The sequence below is a fragment of the Mustela putorius genome, unplaced genomic scaffold (assembly GCF_011764305.1).
Source record: "Mustela putorius furo isolate JIRA1106 unplaced genomic scaffold, ASM1176430v1.1 tig00537350_pilon_pilon_pilon, whole genome shotgun sequence".
Lineage (NCBI taxonomy): Eukaryota > Metazoa > Chordata > Mammalia > Carnivora > Mustelidae > Mustela > Mustela putorius.
Genome location: NW_025422471.1, coordinates 8,776,232 through 8,803,851, shown reverse-complemented (window position 1 = coordinate 8,803,851; position 27,620 = coordinate 8,776,232). Strand labels below are relative to the sequence as shown.

The 27,620-nt window shown below is 37.2% G+C and overlaps 1 protein-coding gene and 1 long non-coding RNA gene across 12 annotated transcripts in view; both read right to left on the bottom strand.

The window, feature by feature from the left end:
- The window catches only part of MCTP1 (multiple C2 and transmembrane domain containing 1), a 526,997-nt gene that overhangs the window by 448,128 nt on the left and 51,249 nt on the right, over positions 1-27,620 (bottom strand). The window lies entirely within an intron of this gene.
- Positions 4,452-21,411, bottom strand: LOC123390423. Of its 2 annotated transcripts, none has more exons than XR_006605001.1 (3): positions 19,614-21,411; positions 16,367-16,487; positions 4,452-4,951 (listed from the first exon to the last, which is right to left on the bottom strand). It is a non-coding gene; the product is annotated as an uncharacterized LOC123390423 (long non-coding RNA). The 2 variants fall into 2 exon arrangements; XR_006605002.1 differs by lacking the exon at positions 4,452-4,951 and adding an exon at positions 10,893-10,928.

Genomic DNA, 27,620 nt, shown 5'->3' with positions numbered 1-27,620 from the left:
CTGCCTCTCTGTCTACTGTGATCTCTCTCTGTCAAATAAATAAATAAAATCTTTAAAAAAAAAAAGAATATCAAACCAGAGAAACTTCAAAAAAAGTCTCTCAGATTGATGCTGTTACTGATTACTGGTTTATTGTTTTGGTACTACAGCTTCTTGAGTAGCTGACCATGGTACATTTCAATGTTCCTACATTCACTAGTAAGAAAACTATGTAATTCCAACCCAAATCTTCATTTCCAATATATTGCTTTTCTTCCTTTCCCCTTATATAGAAGGCTATCGTTTGTTGCTGAGGAAATTAAACTGAGCAGGAACAAGATGTTTTTCACAAGACCCACTTTTAAAATTAAATACTTTGTAATATCCATAAGATTAGATATGCACAAGCAAATTAATTTAGCAATTTAAAAGTGTCTACCAAACATAATGCTCTATAATAGAGCAATCTCTATAACACTCTGCTACTCGGTGGTTACCCTACAGAAATCTCCACATAGGTGGGCACAATGAAGCATGCCCAAAACTGTTCAACGCAAACTAGAGGTTTAAGGGCAAAAGCTGGAAGCAAAAGAACTGATCACCTCACGGGCAATTGTTAAATAGGGATGGATCCTGTGTAGCAGTTAAAATCAGGTAAATCATTATGGACTAACATAGTAAGATCTCTAACACATGTTAATGGAAAGAACCAAGTTGTGCTATAGGTGTAGTAAGACACCAGTTATGTAGAAATATCACACACTCGAAATACAAATGTATTTACACAGGGATCACTCTTATCTATTGACATGTATACTACATATACATAACACATATACATATATGTGTAATGCATAGGAATTGGGGCTGGGAAAGTATTCAAAGGAATTTTTGTCCCATTTGTTTATTTCTATAAAAATAATGAATTTTGGGCACCTGGGTGGCTCAGTCGTTAAGCGGCTGCCTTCGGCCCAGGTCATGATTCCAGAGGTCTGGGATGAAGCCTACATCAGGCTCCTGCTCAGCAGGAAGCCTACTTCTTCCTCTCCCACTCCCCCTGCTTGTGTTCCCTCTCTCTCTGTGTGTCTCTCTGTGTCAAATAAATAAATAAAATCTTAAAAAAAGATAAATAATGAATTTCTACATTACTTGTATAATTGTAAAAAATAGTTTTTAAAATTTTTACACAAAAAATATACCTTCAATTTGCTATAAATTCATTTGCTGCATTTCATTTTTAACCAACTTATTAAAGTTAGCTAGCCTGTAATTTTTTGAATTTTAGATTTTGATAAGTGGAGGAGGCTCTGTATAGATGGAAGAGGGAGATAATGGGAAATCTCTCTACTTTCCTCTCAACTTTGTCGTAAATCTAAAGCTGTCATTAATGACAATAACAACAACAAAATAAAAAAGTGCATAAAATGGAAAGTTTTCCTCTCCTTTTCCAGAAACTGCGAATAAGAAGTTTCTTTCTTATTGTTATTACTTTTTTTGCCTAAATTTTCTGAGGGTTCATTGAAGATACTGCTGTTTTGAGTTCTATCATCTGATATTAGGATAAAAATCCGATTCATATTTCCAACATTCTTTGATAGGTAAAAAACCATTTATTTTCATTGGAAGATTTTCAGATTTTTCCCTTATTCTCAGGGTTAGGGAATTTTTCCTAGGAAATATCTAAACTAATTTCTCCTAAGTATTTTGTTTCGTTTTCTATGTATCTTGTTTGATATTTACTAGACTCCTTCAAAGTTAAGAATTAACCTTTCGTAAACCTAAAGAAATTTTCTTCTACTAGTTTGATTTTTTTTTTCCCTCTGCTCCATAGTCCCTATCCTCCACTTTGCAATCCTGGGCTAATGTTTAGTTAGCATCAATTCTGACTGGATAGCTTTCCAGTCTGACCAATCTATACCTATGCTACGCCATGGGTTAAATATTTTGAATGGTACCTTTAGCTGGATTTATTCTTTGATTCATTAAAGACTAATGATTTCACATATTTTCCATATCTGTGATATGTTTCTGCAGTGGATGAAAAGATATGTCCACTTGGAACCTCAAAATATAAACTTGACTTGATTTCAAACTCCTAGTTTCCAGAACTGTGGAGGAATAAAATTCTGTTGTTTCATCATTGACTTTGTAGTAATTTATTCTTAGGAAATTTATATAGTTTCCTTGGCTTTATCTTTCAGATTCTTACTTTATTTTCAACTACAAGTAACTTGTGACTCACTCAATTCAAATTTTATTATAATTTATTTCTATATATTTAAGTTTCCAACTTATTTTCTTAATTTTATCATATCACATTTGCCTTACCTTATAGATATAAAAAATTAGAAAATATCAATTGAACATTCTTCATTTCTATTTCATTCTCTAACTTCTCTTTTTTGGTCTAGAATCATTCCTACTGATTCCTCTTTCATTTTGCTGGCCTTCCAAACATATAGTAATATTCTGAGTTCATGTATGTTCATGAGTCACAGAATCTATTGGTTAGCATCAATAACAAACTTAAATTTATTCTACGTTGTATCTGTTTTCCCATATTGTGTCCTCTTTGTGCTGATGTGTGTAAGTCCATGTGTGTATGTGTGTATGTGTGTGTGTGTGTGCGTGTGTGTGTGTGTGTGTGTGTGTGTGTGTATGTTAAGGCAAAAAAGGGAAGCTGACACAGGTACTTATGCTGCCATATTGAACTGGAAGCCCATGTTATGTTATTTTTTCCATAAATTATAAATTTCTGCAGAACAAGGATTTCTGTTTTTATTTACATCTCCTGCAGAAATTAGTATAAATGCACACTTTAAAAATTAATTGAATAAATGAATTGCTAAGGAAGTGAATGAGTGAGTTAAAGAAAGCCAGTAAATCTATGTTAAAAGCTAACCTGCCCAAGTGAAGGAAAAACCCAACATTTTACTCTTTGAGAAGAACAGTGGGAGAAGTGAATTGTGACTTAATATGCAAGCAAGTAAAAATCATTCATCTTCAGCTTTCAATTAATATGCCATCTTACTAAAAAATTAATGTCACTGGATCAGATAGTTCACAGTCTCTTTTATCCTGAAGGATATTCATCATTTTAGATCTTGTATGTCCAGGACATAGTAATATTAGAATTTTGCAAGTGCATTGATTACTAACTACACAAATAGATGTACATCAATTTTTACTTTGCAAATGCATTCCTGCTTATGCAAATCTCCACTGAGTTCTGTGCTTGAAAATCACATGACATGTTAAATGGAATTATCTGTGAGGGCTCTGGATCTTCAAGACTTGAATTCAAAATTGGACATTTTCTAAATTGAATAAAGTCTTTTAAAAGTTAATCAAAGTCAGTTTCTTCCATTCCTTTATGACTTATAACCCTACAAGTCAGAAGCAGAAAAAAGGAGAGGATTAGCTTTATTAAATGGAGACATTTAAGCCAGTATTAGAGAATCTGAGAAAATTTAGGAGGTAGAAGAGAGAAGAAGGGGCATTTCAGGCAGAATAAACAAAGAGAGCCTCGACAAACCAAGATTAAAAGGGAACAAACTCACTATAATAAAGGACATCTATGAAAAACCCATAGCTAGCACCATACTTAATGGTGAGAGACTGAATACTTTTCCCTATGATCAGGAACAAGCAAGGACATCTTCTTCTTTACTTCTATTCAGCTTTGCACTGGGGATTCTTCCAGCACAATTAATAAGAAAAGAAAATAAAAAGCATCCAGGCTAGAAAGGAAGTAGTGAAGCTATCTCAATTTGTAGATGATATAAGCTTCTATATAGAAAATTCTAAGGAACTCACTACAACACTATTAGAACTACTAAGTTCAGCAAGGCTTTAAGATACAAGATTGATATATAAAAATCAATAGTATTTCTATACAGTAGCAATGAGTAACTCAAAAATTAAATTATTAAAACAGTACCATTTATAATGACATCAAAAGGACTAAAATACTTAGGAATAAATACACAAAATAAATGTAAAATTTATACTCTGAAAACTATACAACATTGTTGAAAGAAATTAAGAAGACCTAAATAAATGGAAGCTATCTCATGTTCATGAATCAGATTACTATTGTTAAAATGGCAATATACTTCAAATTGCTCTAGAATTCATTACCATGTTTGTAAGAATCCCAATTAGCTTCTTCACAAAAATTGGTAAGCTAATCCTAAAATTCATACAGCAATTCAAATAGATTAAAATATCCAAACGATTTTGAAAAAGAAGAAATGTGAACTACTCACACTTCCTAATTTCAAAAGTCACTACAAAGATTCAGTAATCAAGATAGTGTAGTACTGGGGCACCTGGGTGGCTCAGTGGGCTAAAGCCTAGGTCATGGTCCTGGGGTCCTGGGATGGAGCCCCGCATCAGGATGTCTGCTCAGCAGGGAGCCTGCTTCCTTTCCTCTCTCTCTCTGCCTGGCTCTCTGCCTACTTGTAATCTCTGTCTGTCAAATAAATAAATAAAGTATTAAAAAGAAAAAAAAGATAGTGTAGTACTGTTATGATAGAAATAGTTAAATGGAATAGAATTGAGAGTCTAGAGATAAATCTTTATATTTATGGTCACTTAATTTTTGACAGGAGGAAAAATAGTCTACTTAACAAATGGTACAAAGGTAAACCAGATATCGATAGACAAACGAATAAAACTGTACCTCTACCTCACAGCAAATAACAAAAAATAACTCAAAATGGATCACGGACCTAAATGTAAGAGCTAAAACTATAAAATTCTTAGATGAAAACACAGGTATAAGTCTTCCTGACCTTAGATTAGGCAATGATTTCTTAGGACATAAAAGCACGAGCAAGAAAAGAAAAATTATACTTCATCAAACTTAAAATCTTTTGTGTTTCAAAAGATATCATGAAGAAAGCGAAAAGATAACCCACAAAAGAGGAAAAGATACTTACAAATCATATGTTTGATAAGGAACTTGTATCTAGAATAAAGAAAAAAAACTTTATAACTCAATAATAAAAACTAAATAATAGAAAGACAATGAGCCAATTAAAATTAGGCAGGGGATATGAATAGAGATTTCTCTAAGAAGATATACAAGGGGTGTCTGTCTTGGCTGTCAATAGAACATGCAACTTTTGAGCTCGGGGTTGTGAGCTCAAGCCCCACATTAGGTGGAGCCTTTACTTAAAAATAAAATCTTTGGGGGGTGCCTGGGTGGCTCAGTGGGTTAAAGTCTTTGCCTTCGGCTCAGGTCATGATCCCAGGGTTCTGGGATCGAGCCCCGCATCGGGCTCTCTGCTCAGCAGGAAGCCTGCTTCCTCCTCTCTCTCTGCCTGCCTCTCTGCCTACTTGTGATCTCTGTTTGTCAAATAAAAATAAATAAATAAATAAAATCTTTTGGAAGGAAAGAAGGAAGAAAGAAGGAGGGAGGGGGGAAGGAAGACTGAGGGGAAGGGAGGGAGGGAAGAAAGAAGGAAGGAAGGAATACAAATGACCAATAAACACACAAAAAGACGCACAACATCATTATCCATGAGGGAAATGCAAACCAAACCCCCATGAGATGCCATTTCACAGCAAGATGGCTATAATCAAGAAGACAGAAATAACAAATGTTGGTAATGTTGAGAAGGAAGTTGAATCTTCATACATGGCTGGTGGGAATGTAAAAGGATGCCTCACTTTGGGAAACTGGGAATTTTAAGTTTAAACAAGGAGATACAGTATGACCCAGAAATTCTACTCCTAGTTATATATCCTAGAGAATGAAAATGCATATACAAATGAACACAAATGTTCAGAACAACATTATTTCTAATAGCCAAATAGTGGAAACAACCCAAATGGTCAACAGTTAATGAATGGAAAAAAATAAAGTGTGCTATATCCATATAATGGAATATTATTTGGCAATAAAAAATTAATGAAATATTGATATGTGCTAAAACATGGGTAAATCTTGAAAACATTATGCTAAATGAAAGATGCCAGACACAAAAGACAACATACTATATAATTCCACTTACAGGAAAGCTCAGAATAGGGAAAGCTATACTAACTGAATGTAGATTAGTGGTTACCTAAGGGTCAGGAGAATGAGGGTTAACAGATACGGGATTTCTTTTGGGAATGATAAAAATGTTCCCAAATTATGATGACAGTGGGACAACTCTACCAGTATATTAAAACCAATGAATTCTACACTTAAAATGGAGGAATTGTATGATATGTGAATTAGGTCTTAATGAAGCTGTTACTATAAGAAAAAAATTATAAGAAAAAAAATCAGAAGAATCCCTAACTAGCAGGAATCATGGAATTACAAAGATAAAAAGACATTTATATCCTTCATTTTATAGATTCTTTTTAAAAATACACTTGGAAGATTTTATATTATGTCAGAGAACTTGAATTGTATCTACATTTACAATTTAAGTATTTAATTTACTAAATGTCATTATATGTGACTTTAGAAATCTGTTCATTATATACATCAAATTATATATTTATACCCAGTGACATGTACACATCATACAATCTCTATCCAACCAACCAATGAGTCTCAGCCTTTTTTCTTTCACTAATTCTAACATACTGAAGAATTTGGCCAATTTTCATCAGAAACATTCCTCAGTACAGGACAATAAAGGTGGGGAGTAAAGACCATACTTCTGGAATATGGGAGGGAGACAGAAGTTTGACTTCCTGGCTGAAATATCTATTTCAAAGTTTTTTCCCCTCAAATTCTAACACACACATACAGGGAGATGTATGTATTCTGATTTAATGAAAATCACTGTAGAGATGATATTAGAAACTTTCTGCCCATTCTTCAGAATGCTATTTAAATATCTTAGCTAATTCTGATTAAATTGATCAGAGTCTAGAAAAAATGAATTAGATCAGAAATAGCCTGAAGTAAGCTGAGGTCTACCATATGAATAATGAGCTCTGTCAGAATGAGATAGAGTAACTGAGAGGGGTAAATGCAGATTCTCATAAAACTGTCTGGTAAACACACAGACTAGCATATGCTCAGATCCCCCAAAAGAATTTCTAGCATATAATAGATGCTCAACAAACATTTACTGAATATATTAATAAAAATATGATTGAAAAGGAGAAAGAAGGTGAAGGCGAAAAATAAGAATGAAAAGTAAAAGAAAAGAAAGGACAAAATTTAATGATTAGAAAAACCGGGGGGACAAGAGATGCCAGAAACATGACCCCAGATTTCCTACATAAAGTAAGATGGAATCACTTTCTAACACATCCCAAAGTAAGAAAAAGAAGAATCAGTCCTTGGAACAACAAGAAACAGATTAAAGTTTGTCATTCTGTATCCACCACTTCATCAAGAGTCAACAGAGATTTTGTAACAGCAACATTTGTATAGGCCTTACTTTACAATTCATAAAACATTTTCAATGCATTAATCATTCCCAATATTCTCTGAGGTAGACATTACATAATTTCCATTTAGCCGATGAAGAAACTTAGGCTTTGAGAGTTTTAATGACATGAATAGGAACATACAAGTAGAGAAACTGGAACTTCAACCACTCATAAAGCCATGCATCTATAACGGATGTCAGGAGCAAGAACCATAGTGAGACATGGAATTAGGTACCACATGTGTTCATCTTGAAACTTTCCTAAGTAAGTAAACACATCTAAAAAGTACTTACCATCCCTAATTAGAATGTTCTAGCTTACCTAAAAATTACTTTCTTATAAGGCACTGATGATATATTCATCAGAAAAGTCAATAAATTCTCAAGTTTCAATCCACTTTTCAATCTATAGCATTAATCATTGTGAACCACTTCTTCTTTGTTTTCATGAGCCTGTTCTCTGTCATCTCGTCTTTGCTCTTACAGATTTTATTTATTTATTTGACAGAGAGAGAGATCACAAGAGAGGCAAGCAGGAAGAGAGAGGGGGAAGCAGGCTCCCCGCCGAGCAGAGAGCACAATGTGGGGCTTCATCCCAGGACCCCGAGATCATGACCCAAGCCAAAGGCAGAGGTTCAACCCACTGAGCCACCCAGGTGCCCCTCCCCTTTGCTTTTATTTTGCTGTAATTGTTCCCTATATATATATATGTGTGTGTGTGTGTGTGTGTGTGTGTGTGTGTGTTTTCTTCAACTATAAGGAGACATTTAACTTATCTAGACCTTCATCACTATTACTTCTATCACAGTGCATGACTGTTCCACAAGGACATACTACTAATTGCCATGTACAGTATGACCAAAGTGGAATTTTTTATTCACCCACTGTCTTCCAAAATTCCCACCTTTAGCTAAAAGCTCCCAGTCCAAATGCCAAGAAGATATTTTTTGGCTCCTCTCTTTTCCTCTTTCCTCCTTCTCCTTGATGGTCAATCAGGCATCAATCCTCAGCTAAAATACTCCAAAGCCCATTATCACCATGAAATTCTCATTTTAATCCATAGTCCCTCTCTGAACTAATGTTAGTCTCCCAATAAATATCTCCATGTGTCTGGGCCCCTCCTCCTTCCTCCTTTCTCATTCTCCCTACATCTCCCCTATTGCCATCAGAGTTACTGTCCTTAAAGATGATTCCTCTTTTCAAAAGCCTTCAGAGAATCCCTAATATTCACAGAATGAAGTCAAGATACCACAGCACGGCCTTCAATCACTTGCGTAGTCTAGCCTCAATTTACCAATATATGGATTATTTAATGATTCTAAATATACCTGAGACTCACCGATGGCCACACTTTAATTTATGTCAGGCAATTTCCAACGACCAACCCACATCTAGAAAGCTCCTACCCCTATCCTATGTGTCTTTCAGGGTCCTGTTTACACAATTACTTCCGCTGGGAACTTCCTTTTAATGTCACCTATACTCCAAAGCCTCAATCAAAATTAATGCTATATTTCTTAATCATCTATTTTGTTTGCCTTTCTTGCCCATTTCACTGAAATGGGCATGTTACTGTCACCAAATACAGACATTTCCCCTGCTATATTATGATCTCCTATTATTTCTTTTCCACATAGCTCTTAGCATATAAATGCTGCACAAATGTTCACTGAATTGTGGCATCACCAAGGAAAGAGCACTTAAATTTAAAAATAAGCAATAAACTGACAGGTAGCTTATGATATTATACAACATTAAATTAACTTCTAGCCAAAAAACAATTTTATTGCTAGACAAAATGCCCGGTGAAGCAGAAGTTACAAAGAAATAAACATCTGAATAGAAATTCTTGAGGTTAAGTTATAGTTAATAAGGCAAACAATAAAATTGTTTCATCTCCCTCTTTTTTTTTTTTTTACAGTACAAAAAAAAGTAACCACCTTAGTTCTACTTGTAGACTCTTGTATAATCAAAATGAACTCTATAAGGAGTACACAAGCTTGAGGGAGTAAAGGAAGACCAGTTATGATGCTGTTTCCACTCATGACCTTCAACTTATGATATATGGGCTTAGGAATGTTTTCTAGATCTACTATAGATGAATTAAATAAATGAATTAAGGTCCTTCTAATTTTTGCCACTTTGATGCAGCATAAGAGTAGGGTCTTTTTGTTTTTGTTTTTAAGGGCTTCATTTATTTATTTGACAGAGAGAGACAACACAAGAGGTGTAGTGAGAGAGGTAGAAGCAGGCTTCCCACTGAGCAGGGAGCCTGATGGGGGGCTTGGTCCCAGGAACCTGGGATCATGACCTGAGCCAAAAGCAGACGCTTAACCAACTGAGCCACCCAGGAGGCCCACGACCGAGATTTTAAAAGGATAAAATGAGGTCAGAAAAAAAATAGTTGTGCTACGTTAACTTCTCCCTTTGCCAAAAGAGCACAAAAAAATATCTTAGCAGTGCATGAAAATGAGAAAGCACAAAATATCAAACAGGAACATCCTGTCCTATACATGTCTGATTCTCATATATAAAGAAATTTAGTTTGTACCAGTCTGAAAAGGGAAAAGACTAATTGCAAGCACTAATTGCCATTAGTTTATGTCCATTTAGAAAACTGAAACCCTCTGCTATATCAAAGGATATTATAAGGTTATTATTACACAAAAAGTGAATAAACTCTCACCAAGTGTGTTAATTTTCTCATTGAAATGAAAAATGTATGAGTTTCTAAGATATCACTGGCATAAATTCCATAAATTTCCTGAAATCAATCACCATTTGAATTATCTCGACTAATAACTCACCACTAGAGAAAAACTAACACTCCAATGAAGTAATTCATGTTAAATTATCTATTGTAAATTAATCACACAGCAGATTTTTCTTTGAATTACAAGGAGTTCATTGGTTTGATGATTACCTTTATTTTTAGTATTTTTGTCAGGGATAATATTATTCATCTATTCTCCCACTTTCCAAATAACATATGATTCTTAAAATAACAAAACATAGTTACATAATAATTTTCTTAATGTATAAAAATTTTTAAGTCTTCACATGGGAAATCAACCTCATTTTCCTATTAAAAAGAAATTTAAACATGCCTAAAACCTTATCCTTCATAAATTCTCTGAATGTAAAGTACATAACTAGAAAATCTGTTCTCTAAAATAAAAATAGATTTTCTTTGGTGCTTATATAAATCTTTCTGACAAAGCATATTAATTTTTTAAGGACTGCTTCAGAATATTCAATTAAATGAAAGAAAATAAAAATGAAAAAAGAAAGTATAAATAAAGACTAATTTTGGTAATATTTTCTTTCATATATTGCTTCTAAGAGAGATGATTACCACACTATAATCTATGTTTAGTAAGTTACAATAAATTTTAGTTTTAAGGGGCGCCTGGGTGGCTCAGTGGTTTAAAGCCTCTGCCTTCGGCTCAGGTCATGATCTCAGGGTCCTGGAATCAAGCCCTGCATTGGGCTCTCTGCTCAGTGGGGAGCCTGCTTCCTCCTTTCTCTCTGCCTGCCTCTTTGCCTACTTGTGATCTCTGTCTGTCAAATAAATAAATAAAATCTTTAAAAATTTTAGTTTTAATAAAAACCTAAAACTCTCTAGTTCTTTCAAGTTCTACAAGCCCACTATAATACAAATGGGTACTCAATTTATCAGTTATGTCTAAAGAAAAGATTTGTAATAATGTAGACTACAGGTGAGAGCTAACCCCTTCCAAGAGAGGCTAACCATTCCCTCTTCTTACAGCAAACAGACTACATTGCTAACTCCTACAACCAAATAACCCACTCACACTGTATGCAAACACCGCACATACATTTTGATGCAAAGGTTGAACTCCTATAGCATAAAACTATTAGCAGCTCAGCCCTCTAGAAGGTAGAAGACAGATCAGATTCATGTATAAAATGCTGGACTTAACAACCTGAGAACAATTATAATATGTAATTGGTGATTCTTAGAAAGCCACCAAATCTGATACCTGTTAGTGCACATTAGTGAAATAATTTTCAAGGAGTCAGGTTTTCAGAAGTTTGTTCTCTCTCTGCCTCTCTTTTGAAAAACTTACTTGGAAAGAAAAACATTAACTTCAGTTTAAACTATCAAAAATAACTGTGCCCAGCCACAGGAAATGACAGCTTTTCTACTTATTATTTCTAAGACCTCCTAATAGATATTACCTTCCTGATTCCAAAATCACGTGGGTGACTTTTCCCTGCTGATGGGCAGCTCACACCAGTTAGGCCCCCACGAACAACTTTGCTACGCAGGGTCATCCAAGTTTCCCTGACTGCTGGTAGACTGGCCGGCCCTTGGACAGGGAAGAATCTAAAGCCAAACGTGGGCTGTAGCAGGTGCTCGATGCACAACCATTCTTCATCTCTTCAGTAAAGCAAGCAGAACAGAGTGGCAGGGCCAGGGGTGAGGGGTTGGGATAGGGGATAAAAGGATTTTGTGAGAAAGGAGAATTTCTTCTTGTGCCTTCAATTCCAATCTCCTCGATACATCTCAGGCCCCCACATAGGTCCTATAACCTTGAGTTGACTCAAGGGCAGTGCTATGTCCTTCCCCCTCATCCAAATAAAGCTCTACTGTATTCAGGGGCAGAACAGTGGAGGTTTGTATCCATTCACCCTACTTCTTAAAAACCTCAGTTTTCCACGGAGCTATGACTCAGACACAGGTAGAGGTTACCATAGACAATATTCAAATCCTCCAATGGAGGATTTCTAAATTAATCAGAATTTTAAAAAGTCCTTTTCCTCTAAACATTTGTAATGCTATTACACAGAGGACTTCCATAAGCCAACACCACACCAAACCACGTTATATGACTCTGACGATGGCAGTTCTTTTGACCTTTATTCATCCTCTCAGACAGCTGCTTACACTGAGCCACAGGGGAAACACCTTCTACTGTGATTAGTTCTTGTTTTGAAACATCCCTGGATTCACTCTGATAAACCACTCAAGGTCAAATTTGGCTCATGGGTTAATTCTCATCCAGCAGACTAAGGAAGTGATTGCAAATAACTGTGGTAAGACCAAAAGTCTCAGAACAATAGAGAAGGTAGCTCATAACCACAGTTTTGTGGTCTTTTTACTAAACATACTTCTGATTGGTCCATACAGAACCTTCTAACTTTCCTAATAAAAAAGATGGGAAAATCCAGTTATACCCTTCTATCCTACATTATTAGAGCTTCTAAGATTGGATGAATTGTGATAACTAACTGGACTAATATGTTCTTAGTAGTAGATTATGACAGTCTACATGAACTTCAGAGATGATAAGAACTTTCATTCTTAAAAAGACTTCACTATCAATTCTATAATTTTTAGATATGAGTGGTGATACTTACCATGCAAGAATAAGATGGTTGGAATGTGGTTGCACTGATTGTAAATTGTCAATTAAAAAGATACAATGTATCAATAGTGCATCCTCTTTTAAACGTAATCTCATCACTCTAATCAGGATAGAGAGAAATATTATTAAAATATGTTTCTGTCTTTGTCAAGCATAACTGATAGCAAGAAAGAGAAACCCATACATGCTAGTCTAAGAAAAGAAAACTTACTGAAAGGGCACTACGTTTTCACTGAAGGAAAAGTCAAGTCAAGTCAAACCTCTAAGAACTGGAAACTCTGACGTTTTTGGTGTGACACCTTTCCATTTGCTACTCTTTGCACTTTTTCTCCATGCAAAACTGCTTCCTCTGCTTATTCCCGATTTATGGCCTCCCCTCCCCCTTGGGTCTGCTTCCTATTTCCAGATAGGTAGTTCTGTTACTGAGACTGAGATTATGAAGACTCAGAAATCCTTACATTCTCAAGAGAAAATATAGTTGGTTCACATCATCTACTGTGAATGAGTTTCCTTTGACTCAAGTGATCTATGAAAAAAAGACATGTATGGAGGAATCAGCATGGCAGCCTACACCTGACCCTTCAGCAAGAGCCACGGGCCATTCCCAGAAACACTGGTGAGCAGGCGGAAATACATTTTAATTTGATTCGGTAAATATGTGAGTACATCCTATGTTCCAGGAAGGTGATGAGCTATAAATTACCCTAAAAACTTAGAAAATTCAAGGTGGCCTCAAAGATAACAAGTATAAAAATGGAAAATGCTTATTACATAGCTATTGATGGAGGCTACATTGAGTGATGAGTTTCCTCCTTTTTCAGACTTTAAGAATTAGAGCTTCTCTTAGAGTATAATTTGGATTGCTTCATGTGTCTCTTCACAATGCTATATAGCAATCAGATCTGAGTATCTTACACAGTTCTTTCCATCCAATCTACTTTTTAAAGAAATACCTCCAAGATTTTCCAAACATCTCAGCTCATTGCAAGGCTGATCTCCTAATAGTCTCTTTGCCCATAACCATAATCACACTCATTTGTATGATGATCACTTCCATCCTGGGGCTTTTATTCCTTCTTTTCTTCTGTTTAGAATTCATACCCTATTTTCTTCTCCAAATGACAACTCCACAACTCATAGTAAAATCTCACATCCTCATGATTCACTCTCTGATCAATTCAATTAACTGATATATTCTCTTCCCTAATTTGTTAAATAAGGTAACAGGGAAATAAAGAAATATGAATAGATTTGAGAATTATTTGAGGTTAACATGAATAGGATTTTTGTGACTATCTAATTTCCTACCACTTCCATTTTCCTTTCTAAGAGAATGTCAATTTAGCGAGTGAGGACTAGTAATTTTCTCATCCAGAAAATAATAATCACCTTCTCTGGTAAGCTGAAGATGTCCTGCAACACAATCTTGGCCAATGAGATACAAGTAGATTGAGCAGTTTTTTGAAAAGGGAATAAATTCATGCTAACTTAGCATGAATCCTTTACTCTTTTCCCTCCTGTTCTTCCTGCCTGGAAAATGGATATGATGTTGGAGATGGAGCAGCTGTCTTACAACCATAAGACCACAAAGAGAAGGGCAAGAGATTTGCAGGACACAGGTTCTGGAATCCTTGAGCCAATAACTACCTACATCCCAGATTTTATTTTGGTGAGAAAAATAAAATTTCTATAATATTTAAGCCACTGGGTTTTTCTTCAGTAGAGAGGGGTTGAAGGGGTCTCTTAGGTGAAGAACACTATTCCTAACTGGTTCATGGCTCCTCTTATATATATCCCTGTTGGTACAGAGCAGACCTAAGTCAGCACAAACTACCTGGACCTTGGCCCAGCTTAGTGTAGTTACCCTTTTTATTCCCTTACTTTCAGAGTTATTTACTATTAAGAGAGTTGAGAAAGGACAACTCACATGCTAGTTAGTTTCTCCCCAGCCTTAAGCTCAAACTTGCTCTAGGCTTGTAATTTAAAGTTGTAGCTCAACTCATAGCTCAATTGTCTTATTTACCCTTCCAGGAATATCAGGTTACATAAAGAAAAATGAAAAGCAAGCCTTCAAGTCCAATACAATGGAAACGTCTTTGATAATAAGAATTAAAATTGCCCCAGACTTTACTTATTTCTCCCATCCTTCAATCAACTCCCTCACTGGTGATGGTTTTTCAAGAACAACTGAAGGATTCTTTGAAAAATATTTAAGGCAAATGACTATGATAATCCACTGTCAGTTTGCTATCAAGACCTCTCCTGAACTCACCCAACTTCACTTTCAGTGCATATTAGCCCCAGGTGCATTCGATCAACAACTACCATCTTCAACACCCCAAATTTAAATTCTTACATGCTCATATTTATTTCTAAATAAAGAGGAGTATATACACTGAGAATTCCTCAATACCTTGACTGATATTAGCTTGTGCATACTGTTAAGACCTAAAGAATTGGGGCGCCTGGGTGGCTCAGTCATTAAGCACTTGCCCTCAGCTAAGGTCATTATCCCGGGGTTCTGGGATGGAGCCCTGCATGGGATCAGCAAGGACCCTGCTTCTCCCTCTCCCATTCAACTTCCCTCTCTCGCTGTTTCTCTCTGTCGAATAAATAAATAAAATCTTTAAAAAAAAAAAAAAGGCCTAAAGAATTAAAAAGCAAAACAAAAAGCACAAACAAAAACTTTTACACTACCCAAAGGATGGCATTTTGGGAACACTTCAATCTTTTCTTGATATCTTTGAAATTAAATATTTCAAATAATTTTTAGATTAATATACTTAATATGCTAATTTATTGATTTAATTACATTAACATATTTCTCAATTTGATAAATCAATAATTTACCTTCTTTGATTTGAATGGAAACAAATCACCAGTAAATTAACTCTTTGATCTTTGTTTGACATTTGTTGTTAACACATTTTTCACAGTAATCTAAGAAATCCTATGGTAAACAGAGATTCCTTTTCCAATGAGAAAATACATACACTAAATGTCATCTAAAAATAGTCATTACTTTGCCATTGCCCTTGTGTCAATGTCCTTCCTATTCATAGATGCCTCTGTAAGTGTATGCTGGCATAATTAAGACCCCGCTATGTTGCCAGGGATTCTTGCTATGGTATGTCCATAGGAAGCCTGGGCTTTAGTCCAAAGAACTAGTGCTGGGAAATCATCTTTTGCCTTTCCAGAGAATTACTGAGAAACTACTCCATCTTACAGACCGTCCTTTTTCCACAGCTACCCATAGCGAGAATATTTTCTTGGCATGATTCCTCTGACACTGTGTTCTACTGGCATTTTTCCAGCTCAAAAGAGCAGGAGCCTCCCCAGCCTGACAGGTTCCTGCTGGGATGCCCCAAAAGAAATGCCTACATGAGTTTCTCTTAAGGTGTTTAGAGGAAACTCCACCAGATGTCAAAGCCCCTCCATCATCACAACACTCAGAAAGCAGCCATTACAAGAAACGTAAGTCACACACACTGAGGAGTGAGATGGGAGAAATATAAATTCTTGTTATAAACACGCTGTTAGGGCAAAGTGAGAAATTGCAGAGTTGCATTAAGTTGATGGATAATCTGGCAGCAAACAAACACATACTTATTGTCTTTCCGATCTAAGCTGTGTGACTGTTCCCTGCTGTCTTCCATGACATGCAAAGTCTTCGTTTCCAAATTACTATCATTAATAAAGTGTAAGAGGGCAGCCTGTATCATCTCTCCTGAAGAAAAAGACAAATAAAAAGAGAGCAATTCAGCTTCTTTCAGTTAACATTTTTATTGACTACTGTGATGGGGACATGACTCTAGTTAGCAGACATATATGGTTACATACAGCCCCAGTGGAATTTACAATTGAAGGCACACACAATAAAGCTTTCAAAAAGCAACAAGACAGATTCCCTTTCAATAAGACCACAGATGCATGCTCACTGATGCCATTGAAAACTTAAAAAAAAAAATACGTATTACTCATGCATTCTAGCACATTCATATTTCCTAGTATTGTTTCTAAATATTCCTAGCATACACTGTAAATAGTTCTTCTTTCCTGGAATTTACCACTGCCATTACTTATTAAATTTACTCACGGGTTTGTTTTCATCAGAGTTTTTAAGATTTTTTTCTTCCCCTGGAGGATGCCAAAATTTATCATATCTAAATTCAGAAAGCTTAATGGGATAGGTATACCCCCTTCTCAAAACACTTTCTATAATTATACCGAAGTTTAGTCAGAACAACAAAGGGAATTTGTAGGTTCCACATTCTAACTACAGATAGTTCTTTATATTTGTTCCAATAAAGATGAGGGGGACCTATGAACACAGCTGGTCTTGGCCATAACTGCTTTCCTCTGACAAATGGAACATGAAGCCATAATCCTTGTTATTAAATTCTCATGACATCGGCTAATCTACAATGAGATTAAGTTCTATGGGGAAAATTGACAGTTAACTGGGGAGATCACAGGTATTAACTCTGAAGATGTTCTCAGGCTTCACGATAACGCTGAAGGCAAGATATTACATGGAAACCTAGAAAAGCACTTACTAGCATATTAAACCATATTAATAAAATAAATGTCTTTTCTATGAACCACCTTCAGTGAAGTAATTTTACCAGGCGATGTTTAGATACTTGATGTGACCCAATTGTTTAGTCTAGGCCCCAGAGTACATTTTTGGATTAAAACTAACTCACGATCAAAGAGCAGCACAAATGGAAAAAAAATGACCAGGACCCTGGACCTCATATTTATTAGATGTGTCTCCTGGCCTTCTCATTCTCCTGATCTTATAGGAATTGCAGGAATGGCATAAGAAACATGAAATACTATTTAAATTTGCTAGAGATTTGGAGAAGTTCTGCCTGTGGACAAGATCAAGATGTATTCCAAGATTGAGCCTTAGACGAAGGGAACAGACTGATTGTTAGAAGAGATAAAGAGTTTCTAGTCGCCACAGTAAAATTGCATTGGACTGGGGTAACAAGCAGGAAGAGTTGGGAGAGAAAACAAGGACATGGTTGGAGGGGGGTGGACAGGAGTGTTTGAATGAGAGAAGAGGTTGAAAAGAAAGCTCTGGGCTTCATGGTAAGTCCTCAGAGGCAAGGATTTGTGTGCTTTGATCAATTGCATCTCAGTTTGGGGCACATGATAAGTTGAATGAATAAATGAATTATTGAGTTCACTAGGCTTTCAGATCCATGTTCTTTATTTGATTTTTTTTTAACCCTATATTTCTCAAAACATGATCTGGGCTATTATTTTAGGTGGTAACAGTACATTAAAAATCTCTGACCCAGGGATTGGCAAGCTTTTCACCTTTCAATTTCCTAATATCAATGAGAAAAATCTCAGCCTGGTGCTAGCAGGTCTTTAACATCCCTCCATTCTTGTCTTAACAGAAGAAAGAAGTTGTCAGGCGCTGAGCCTCCAGGTAACATCATCTAGCTTTATCATCTAGCTTTTTTTGGTTTTCAGTCTACTTATTTTTATAGTTACCACCTATTTTATTTTTTTTTATTTTTTTTAAGATTTTATTTATTTATCAGAGAGAGAGGGGGAGAGAGAGAGCACAGGCAGACAGAATGGCAGGCAGAGGCAGAGGGAGAAGCAGGCTCCCTGCTGAGCAAGGAGCCCGACGTGGGACCCAGGCGTCCCGAGTTACCACCTATTTTCAAAGAGGGTTTTTCTGGTTTGTGGGTAGTAATATAAAATTTCCTTTTAAAATAATTTAAGTACCCAAACTGTGAGGATTTAAAGGAGAATGAGTAAGTTAAGAATGAAAGTTGCGGGCGCCTGGGTGGCTCAGTGGGTTAAGCCGCTGCCTTCGGCTCAGGTCATGATCCCAGGGTCCTGGGATGGAGCCCCACATCAGGCTCTCTGCTCAGCGGGGAGCCTGCCTCCTCCTCTCTCTCTGCCTGCCTCTCTGCCTACTTATAATCTCTATTTGTCAAATAAATAAATAAAATCTTTAAAAAAAAAAAAAGAATGAAAGTTGCGAATACATATGGCAAAAATGAGAGGAGAATACACAAATGAATTAAATTTGGGAAGCTCTGTTCTAATTGCCTTGGGGCTTACATGGGCTTTGGTCTCACTGCTGTTCTAATAACAAAAACTTAATGTCAGCTTTCGATGGTCTTCACTGAGCCCTCTCTCAATGCACCTGGACTAGCCTTAGGTCCAGAAGCCGCTGCCTCACCCAGCAGAAACAGAAAATTGAGACAAAATTCCATCAAACAAATCCACATGTATTCTTCAGTCTCCTGGGGAGCAACTGAAATGAAAATACAGAAACTCCACTTTCCCAAATTTGCCATAAACTTTATATTCTTATTGAGAAAGATGCCTAGAGCTGCCCCCTCATTTTTGTTCATTTGATTCTCCACTATTAAGCTCATTTATAAACAAAACCTGAGCAGATTAATTAATGAACTTAAGAAGAGAAAATATAAATTATGAAGTCAAATAGCAGCCAGAATTCTGTTAAACACCATAAACTCTTTTTGATGATCCTAACTTTAATTCCATAATAAATACCGGATAGATCTCAAACTCAATTCAGCAACAGCTTGCATCATCTAAACTGGGAGCCCAAAATTCTTGAACTAACTTACAGAGGTGGTATGAGTTGCTAACAGAGGACATTTCATTTCTGACATTCAAAACCAGGCATAGAAAAAGGACTAACCCAGAATTGAGGCTCCTTATGTACCTGCTAATGGTCTAGGCTATTGGGTAGTCAGTAAAAATACTAAGAAACTACAGAAGGGATTGCTGTCTATGCTAAACAAGCGCGACTAGATTGCCACAGTCCAACACTACTTTAAATAAAATAAAATACCTTCAGCAATGGAGCTGGATTCTCCTCTTCTGCAATTTCACAAAGGACTCTTTGGTCTGCAGGCCACTGGAAGGCTGTCTAAACATTGATGATGTCATAATTTAAAAGGAAGAGAGATAATACAGAGAAACTTCTTATCATCCTTAATAATTAATTTTATCTGATTCTTTTGTTTCTCCTTCTTCCTCTAACATTATTGGCCTGTTGCCACTTCACAATAATTAAGATTTTGATTCTGAGGCCAAGAGGGAACTGGGAGAAAAGTAAAACTCATTCATTAATCTAAGACAATGCCTCCCAATCTCATGTCATTACACAACCTACCAGAAACACTATAATAACTTCCTAATGGCTCAAAGCAACAAGAATACCTAATAACAGACATACCTAGACTCTGCCATCCCTGAAATACTTCCTTCTATTTGAAGTAAGTCCTACTAGTGTTGAAATGCTCTCTTACTGTAAAAGTCTTTACCTCACATGGGTGCCATTGTTTAATACAATAACTTTATAAATATACTTTGAGTTTTCTGGAAAAGTGACATGTAAATAAAGCATTATTGCCATAACATCTCCCTTAATGATCGAAAAGAGGCAGTAAATAGCAAGCTGATGGGTTCACAGATGGTACTCAATTGAGAAGTGTTGCAAACATCAGTAAAGGCAGGAAAAATTATGCAAAAGAGACCTAACTTGCTTTAAATAAAAGCAGAATATTTTTAACTTTATGGGGGAAAGAAAATGGCATTCTTTTAGAGAGCCCAAAAATACACTGTCCAGGAGAGATGCTACAACCAGCCTGTGAAAACTTACCAGTGAAAGAACCACTTTCAACCCCTCAAAATCAGCTAACACGTCAATATACTTTGCAGGGGGACCAGCAGTCACATAGGCTTATCATAAAAGGAGAGTGGGGGGAGGGACTATGATTTCAGTAGGAAGTGCCAATGAGAAATTTGGGTTTGTATGTTTATAACTTCAAAAGAATACAAGAGTCCACTTAGGAAATAAATCTGTTTTACCCAAAGCCTTTTCATAAGACTAAATTTGTCTCCCATTTAGACAAAGCCATCTGTCTGGACAGATTTTGCATATGGACCAAAAGAGAAATAATGCTTCTTGAGAGCTGTGCTTAGGATTGCACTTGGCTTTGAGTTCGTCCTCTACTTCCCATGGTGACTGATGGGGTCCATCTGAGACACGTTGTTAGAAAAACCATCTGTAATAGTGGTGACAACTAAAGCCAACACCAAAGACACGGACACCACCACCATCACCACCCCTTTGTCTTCTACACTCTGACCTGTGCCTTCTGAAAAATTTAGACCCATTTCTAATATGGAAACATTCTAATATCAAAATATATTTATACATGTGTTGTTCATTCCATTTGTTCAGGTGACAGACAGTAGTTGCCTAATAAATAAAGTTGCCTAATATATAATTATTTAAAAAAATTAAAATAAAAAAAAAAGTTAGCCAAATGAGTTTTTTGATCCCTGAGGACTGACACATGAGGTCTTATTGTCAACCAGGCCTTCAAAGCTGTCTTTGATCTGGGAATGTGTCACTGAATTTTATTAACCTGAGGAATCTGCACAGAAAATCATCTCCCAGGGGATCAAAAAGAAAAATAAGTTCATGTATCTTCTAAAGTTAACTTCAGTAAACCTGGACTCTAACAAGGTATCTCAGATGAGTAACTGAAAATAAGCTGATTCAACACAATAGTTTATTTCTATTGAAAAAAGAGGGCCATCTGGGTGGCTCCTTCATTAAGTGTCTGCCTCCGGCTCAGGCCATGATCCCAGGTGCTGGGATGGAGCCCCGCGTCGGGGTTCCCTACTCAGCTGGGAGTCTGGGTCTCCTTTTCCCTCTGTTCCTCCCCCTGCTCGTGCGCACTCTCACTCTCTCCATCTCAATAAATCAGTAAAAATCTTAAAAAAAAAAAAAAAGAGAGAGAGAGAGAAGAGAAAAGAACAGGAAAAAAAAAAGAAAGAAAGAAAAACGGAAAGGACTAGAGGTCATCATCAGACAGGGTGCAGTATGGCATCCCCTGTTGTCAGACACCCAGGTTCTGCCCACTTTGCTGCTTTGCCATCTTCGACATGTGCTTCTCCCCAACAGTCCAAGAGGGCTGTTTGTGTTCTAACTGTCTTGTCCAAACAAGACTTATTCACGGGGTCATAGCTGGCTGCAAGCTGCCTGGAAAATAAGGTCTTTATTCCAAGCACCCAGGTACCAGGTAGAAATTAGGGGTCGTTTTATGTCTCTTACTGAGTAAGAACGAGAGAATGGATTCTGGAGAATAACAAGTGTCAATTAAGAATCCTACTTTAGGGCGCCTGGGTGGCTCAGTGGGTTAAGCCGCTGCCTTTGGCTCAGGTCATGATCTCAGGGTCCTGGGATCGAGTCCCGCATCGGGCTCTCTGCTTGGCAGGGAGCCTGCTTCCCTCTCTCTCTCTGCCTGCCTCTCCGTCTACTTGTGATTTCTCTCTGTCAAATAAATAAATAAAATCTTTAAAAAAAAAAAAGAATCCTATTTTAACACTCAAAGTTTGCTAATGCTAACGATTTATCTAGCATCAGCCCTTGGTTAACAAAATAAGCATTGATTCTTGACTCTTCATTCCTCTGTTTCCTTGAGCTTAGTAACTGAAAGAAACTGCCTATTTTTTCACAACTTTTAAACTCTGCTGCATGGGTTTACAATTGCTGTTCCACACCGATGTCTTCATGCACACTATCACAAAATATGAGGGGAAATGAAAAGGTAAACCTCAAGCTTTTCCTTGTTCTGCTCAGGCTGTTACTTTTTTTTTTTTTTTTTTTCAGGCAGAGTTCAAGGACCCGTTAAAATAATCATTTTAGCTTGGTCCATTTTAAATACTTTAGTCACACTCAAAAGGGTTGCCTGAGTGGCTCAGTGGGTTAAAGCCTCTGCCTTTGGCTCAGGTCATGATCCCAGGGTCCTGGGATCAAGCCCCCCATCAGACTCTCTGCTCAGCAGGGACCCTGCTTCCCTTCCTCATTCTCTGCTTACCTGTAATCTCTGCCTGTCAAATAAATAAATAAAATCTTTTTAAAAAATTGTATTAGTTATTATTCGTTATTGATTCCATAAGCTTTCCTTGCATATTTCTAGAAACTGAAAAAAGGAGTGCAGTAATAGAAAGTCTAAATTCAGAAATATTCGTGAGGAGACTTAGATGAAAGGAATATCAAACCCACAACAACTCAGAAGGAATTTTCTTCAGGTGTCGCAGTTCCTCTTTCTTTTTTTTTTTAAAGATTTTATTTATTTGTCAGAGAGAGAGAGAGGGAGAGAGCAAGCACAGGCAGACAGAATGGCAGCAGAGGCAGAGGGAGAAGCAGGCTCCCTGCTGAGCAAGGAGCCCGATGCGGGACTTGATCCCAGGACGCTGGGATCATGACCTGAGCCGAAGGCAGCTGCTTAACCAACTGAGCCACCCAGGCGTCCCGCAGTTCCTCTTTCGAGTTGGCTTGAGTTTACATCTAAAATCCACTTCTAAAATCTCTGAGCCATCCTGCATACTCTGCCTAAAAACTGTTCATCTGCATGTTTTTTAAAGACCATACCAAGCATTTGTGATCATCTTGACTGGAAATGCTTTTCTGTTTTTCTAGGTCTTTTTCATAATAAACAATGAGGCTATTTGAAAACATTTCTAAGAAATGTATCTAAATAACAGGAAATCATGTGTAAACTTTGGGAAACACAGTACAAATAAAGGAAATTCTGGTATTTAGCAACATGAGAAACGCAACGGCTCTGGTGAGGTAAGTGTCAGGTCCTGTGAAGAGCATGTTCTGAAACCGAATTCTCTAGTGTTACCCAGTTCCTGCGGGACTGGAGACCAGTGAGCTTTTGCTGCCTGGAATAAGGTTTCTATGCATACAAGCCCCTCAGGGATGGGAATTAGTCTTGTAGACATCTTCCTGATAAAACCAAAAGAACTTTCAAGACTCACTCTTGCTTTATTAACATCTACGGGGATATTTAGATTCTGCTATTGGTAAATCATGCACAGCACTCAGGCATCCAAAGAATCAGTCCCCAGTCCAATTTCCCTGCATTTAAACAAATGTCTACACCAACCAAGGAAGTCAATGACCCTGATTCAGCACAATTTCAGGTGCAGAGGGATGGGGCTAAAGGAAGGCACAAGTTTTACTTTGCCTCCAACAAAAACGAAATGAGATAAATGAATTTTTTCTTAATCCCTCACCCAGTTACTATTTCTTATGTCCAAAGAGTGAACCCCTTTAATTTTTTTTTAAGATTTTATTTATTAATTTGACAGAGAGAGAACAAACAGGGGGAGCTGCAGAGGGAGAGGGAGAAGCAGACTCCCTGCTGAGCAGGGAGCCTGATGTAGGGCTCCATCCCAGCACACTGAGATCATGACCTGAGCCGAAGGCAGATACTTAACCAACTGAGCCACCCAAGCACCCGGGTGTGCCCCCTTTAAATCGAAAAGTAGTATCTGTGCACTTATATCCCAATTAACAAAAAGGAGGACGACCTCCAGACAACGCTCTACAAGTTATCATTGTGGTTTTCACACTCAGAGGAATAATATTTATGAACAATGATCAATTATGCTCATTCTCTTTCTCTATATATGTGTCTCTGTCTCTCTCCATATCTCTCTGACTCCGAGCTCTCTGTGACTTTCTCTTTTACACACACACACACACACACAGGGTGCCTACTCCCTCATGGCTCAGAAACACTAAAAAGCCATGATGGTTCCAAGACAGAAAATTCTGTGTCTCCAGATGCCAACTGAAATTGGGAAATAAAGCTTTCCCCCACTACCTATGTTATAAGAACTAGCAAAGAGTAGCCTTGGACTTCAGATGTAATTCTAGCTCGGCAATGTTGGGTATAAAGCTTTAACCTCTCTAGACTTCCATTTCCTTTGCCTTAAAATTAGGGTAATGCCCAACTCCCATGCATGTTTTAAGGACTAAATGAAGTATGACTTTCAGGAGCCTAGCCCAGAGGATCTAGCACATTAGCTGGTGTAACTTTCCACTCTCCACTTAGGCAGCGAGATTCTCAGCACCACTGTAAATTCTGGGGTGAAGTTCCCAGTGCCAACTCAGAGAAAATAAGCAATCAAATGAAACAGAGTTTACCCAGGCCCAGGCTGTCCAGACTTCTGCCCCACGCTCACCAGACTCAGACCCCAGGCTCACTACACCCAGGCACCGAAGTTAAACTACTAAATGCTATCATCTGTTCTTTCCTTTTCCTTTTTTTCAGGATCCACTTTAAAAGCAAACCACATAGGTATTTGAGAAGTGACCAGCAGTTATGAAGCAAAATGAAAGCTGTCGACTCATTCCTTATGAAGACAGAAACCTGATACCCGGTGTGGCCTCATACAACAGTATCTAGTATCTTCAAAAACCCAATCAAAAATTCTTCCCTAGGGGCGCCTGGGTGGCTCAATGGGTTAAGCCGCTGCCTTCGGCTCAGGTCATGATCTCAGGGTCCTGGGATCGAGTCCCGCATCGGGCTCTCTGCTCAGCAGGGAGCCTGCTTCCCTCTCTCTCTCTGCCTGCCTCTCCGACTACTTGTGATTTCTCTCTGTCAAATAAATAAATAAAATCTTAAAAAAAAAAAAATTCTTCCCTACTCAGGTCCCATAGCAGAGATAAAAGTGCCTGGGGATCCATGTCTCCCCAGAAGCAACAGTTAACCAATGCCCAGAGGATGGACGAGTACGATCATACCAGCCCCCCTGCTCTGATAGGAACCTCCAGGGCATGGCCTATTTTGTCTCCAGGGCCCCCTGCAAGCCTGAGCCAGCTGCACCTCCAACACTTGGCTTGATGTCACTCACACCCTTGCTGGGCCTGCTGCCTCTCTGGTCCTGGCTTCCCAATATTCTACCAGGTCTTCTGAGCAAAATTCAAAATAAATAATGTTCGCGGAAACAAATCCTCTCAAGGTCAGCTTCTAGGCAACACAGCCTAAGATAGGCATCCATGCTGGGACACATCAGGGTAAAAACAAGGGGCTGGGCCTATTCACTCAAGGACATGAGGATAATTATCCAGAGGCAAATAGGAACAATCCATACATAGATTAAAAAAAAAAAAAAAAATGAGAGGTCACTGTCTGCACTCACATGTGATAAGAATTGTAACTGACCCATACCTGTGTTCACTCCAACCCATTTAATCCCCACAACAACTTCATGAGAGGTGGTTATTATTATTATTATCTGTTTTGTAGGCCAAAGAAGTGACTTGCCCAAATTCATACAGCAAATAGGTGGTAAGACCTCAGATTCAGACCTCCACAGTGCACACTTTTAAACTCCCTGTCACACAGCCTCTATAGATAAATAAGTTACACTAACTGTGATTGGCCAGAGGATGAAAGTAGATAATATTTAATGCTTTGTCACAGGATTCGTAGTATTTCAAAAGCGAAAAACTTATTGCCAGGAATATTTAAACTACAATTCCATTTTAATTTGACAGCTTTATAAATTTACATTCTAAAATTAATTACATGCCCATGAGTATGATTTCCATTTTCCTTAATTGTATGGCCCTAATTTTTCAACTCAACTTTTAATTTTTGTTTATCAAGTACATAGCTGCTCCTTAATGTCCTACTAGATTAAAGGAGTCAAGCTACCTAATCTTGATTTTTTTTTTAATTTACTCTTGAAAGCAGTAATCCAAACTTAATTTCCCAATAAAATATTATAACTTCATATATACTCTCGGCAAGACTTCTGATATTCTAAGTCAGAAGATTTCACCTCAATAAATATCATATGGACAATGCCTTGTCTCAAAGGTATCTTGGAGGAAGTTTTATATTCTGTTAATCACTGATATTTTAGCAGAAAAAATTTTAATTTTTTTCTGAAAATATATTGGAAATAAAATGCCATGAGGTAAAGAATCTAGATCCACCATAAATACCCTATGTCATCATTACAAATGTCTGGACTGACGTAATTTCATATTGCCTCAGAAGAAGCTGAAAATTTCATGATACAGAAATGCGTAAGATTTTGGTCTGAACAGCATCTAAAGGGTGTCTATATTAGGTTAGTCATCGACCTCCAGAATCCCACATCTGAAATTTTTCTGAAGTAGAGGACATAAACTTAATTGTTCCTATTCCTATACTCATTTTCTAGCAATTACAAGAAAACATAATGAAACAAATGATAACAGAAATAAGAAAGATACTAAAGACAAAGCAACAAGGAAAGAGCATAGTTGTGTGAGATGTTACTTTATTACAATCGCTCCAAATTTAAGGAGGGTAGCATCGCCCCCTAGGGTGCATTTGGAGGTAACAGGACAGTTCTGATTAAGTATTTAGATATTAGTATAAATATTTTACCAGAAATTGCTTTTCTCTTACTTCTCCTTTAAAATAGACCATATTATACGCACCAGGTGGCTCAGTAGGTTAAAGCCTCTGCCTTCGGCTCAGGTCATGATCCCGGCGTCCTGGGATCGAGCCCCATATTGGACTCTCCGCTAAGCAGGGAGCCTGCTTCCCCCTCTCTCTGCCTGCCTCTCTGCCTACTTGTGATCTCTGTCTGTCAAATAAATAAATAAAATCTTTAAAAATAAAATAAAATAGAGCATATTAATCTTTTGAAAATATGTATTTTAACACATTAAGTGAGTCATTCAAGTTACCCGTTATTTAAAAAAGGGATTTTCTGATACAATTGAGAATCATATCTTTATAATAATCACAAATACAGAAAAGACGCCGTCAAATGGCCTGTTTGTACAAACAGACCCTCAGAATCGGATGGGATCTTAGTGGCATCATCTGAGGACATCTGTCTGGTATGTGAATTGCTTCTAGAGTACACCCAAGTCATGTGTCTTCTTCTGGATCACCTCCTCTACTCAAACATTTAAAGAGAAAACATAGGTCTTTAACTCTCTAATTGAGAAGACATGCAATTACTTCTTTCTACTTCCTCT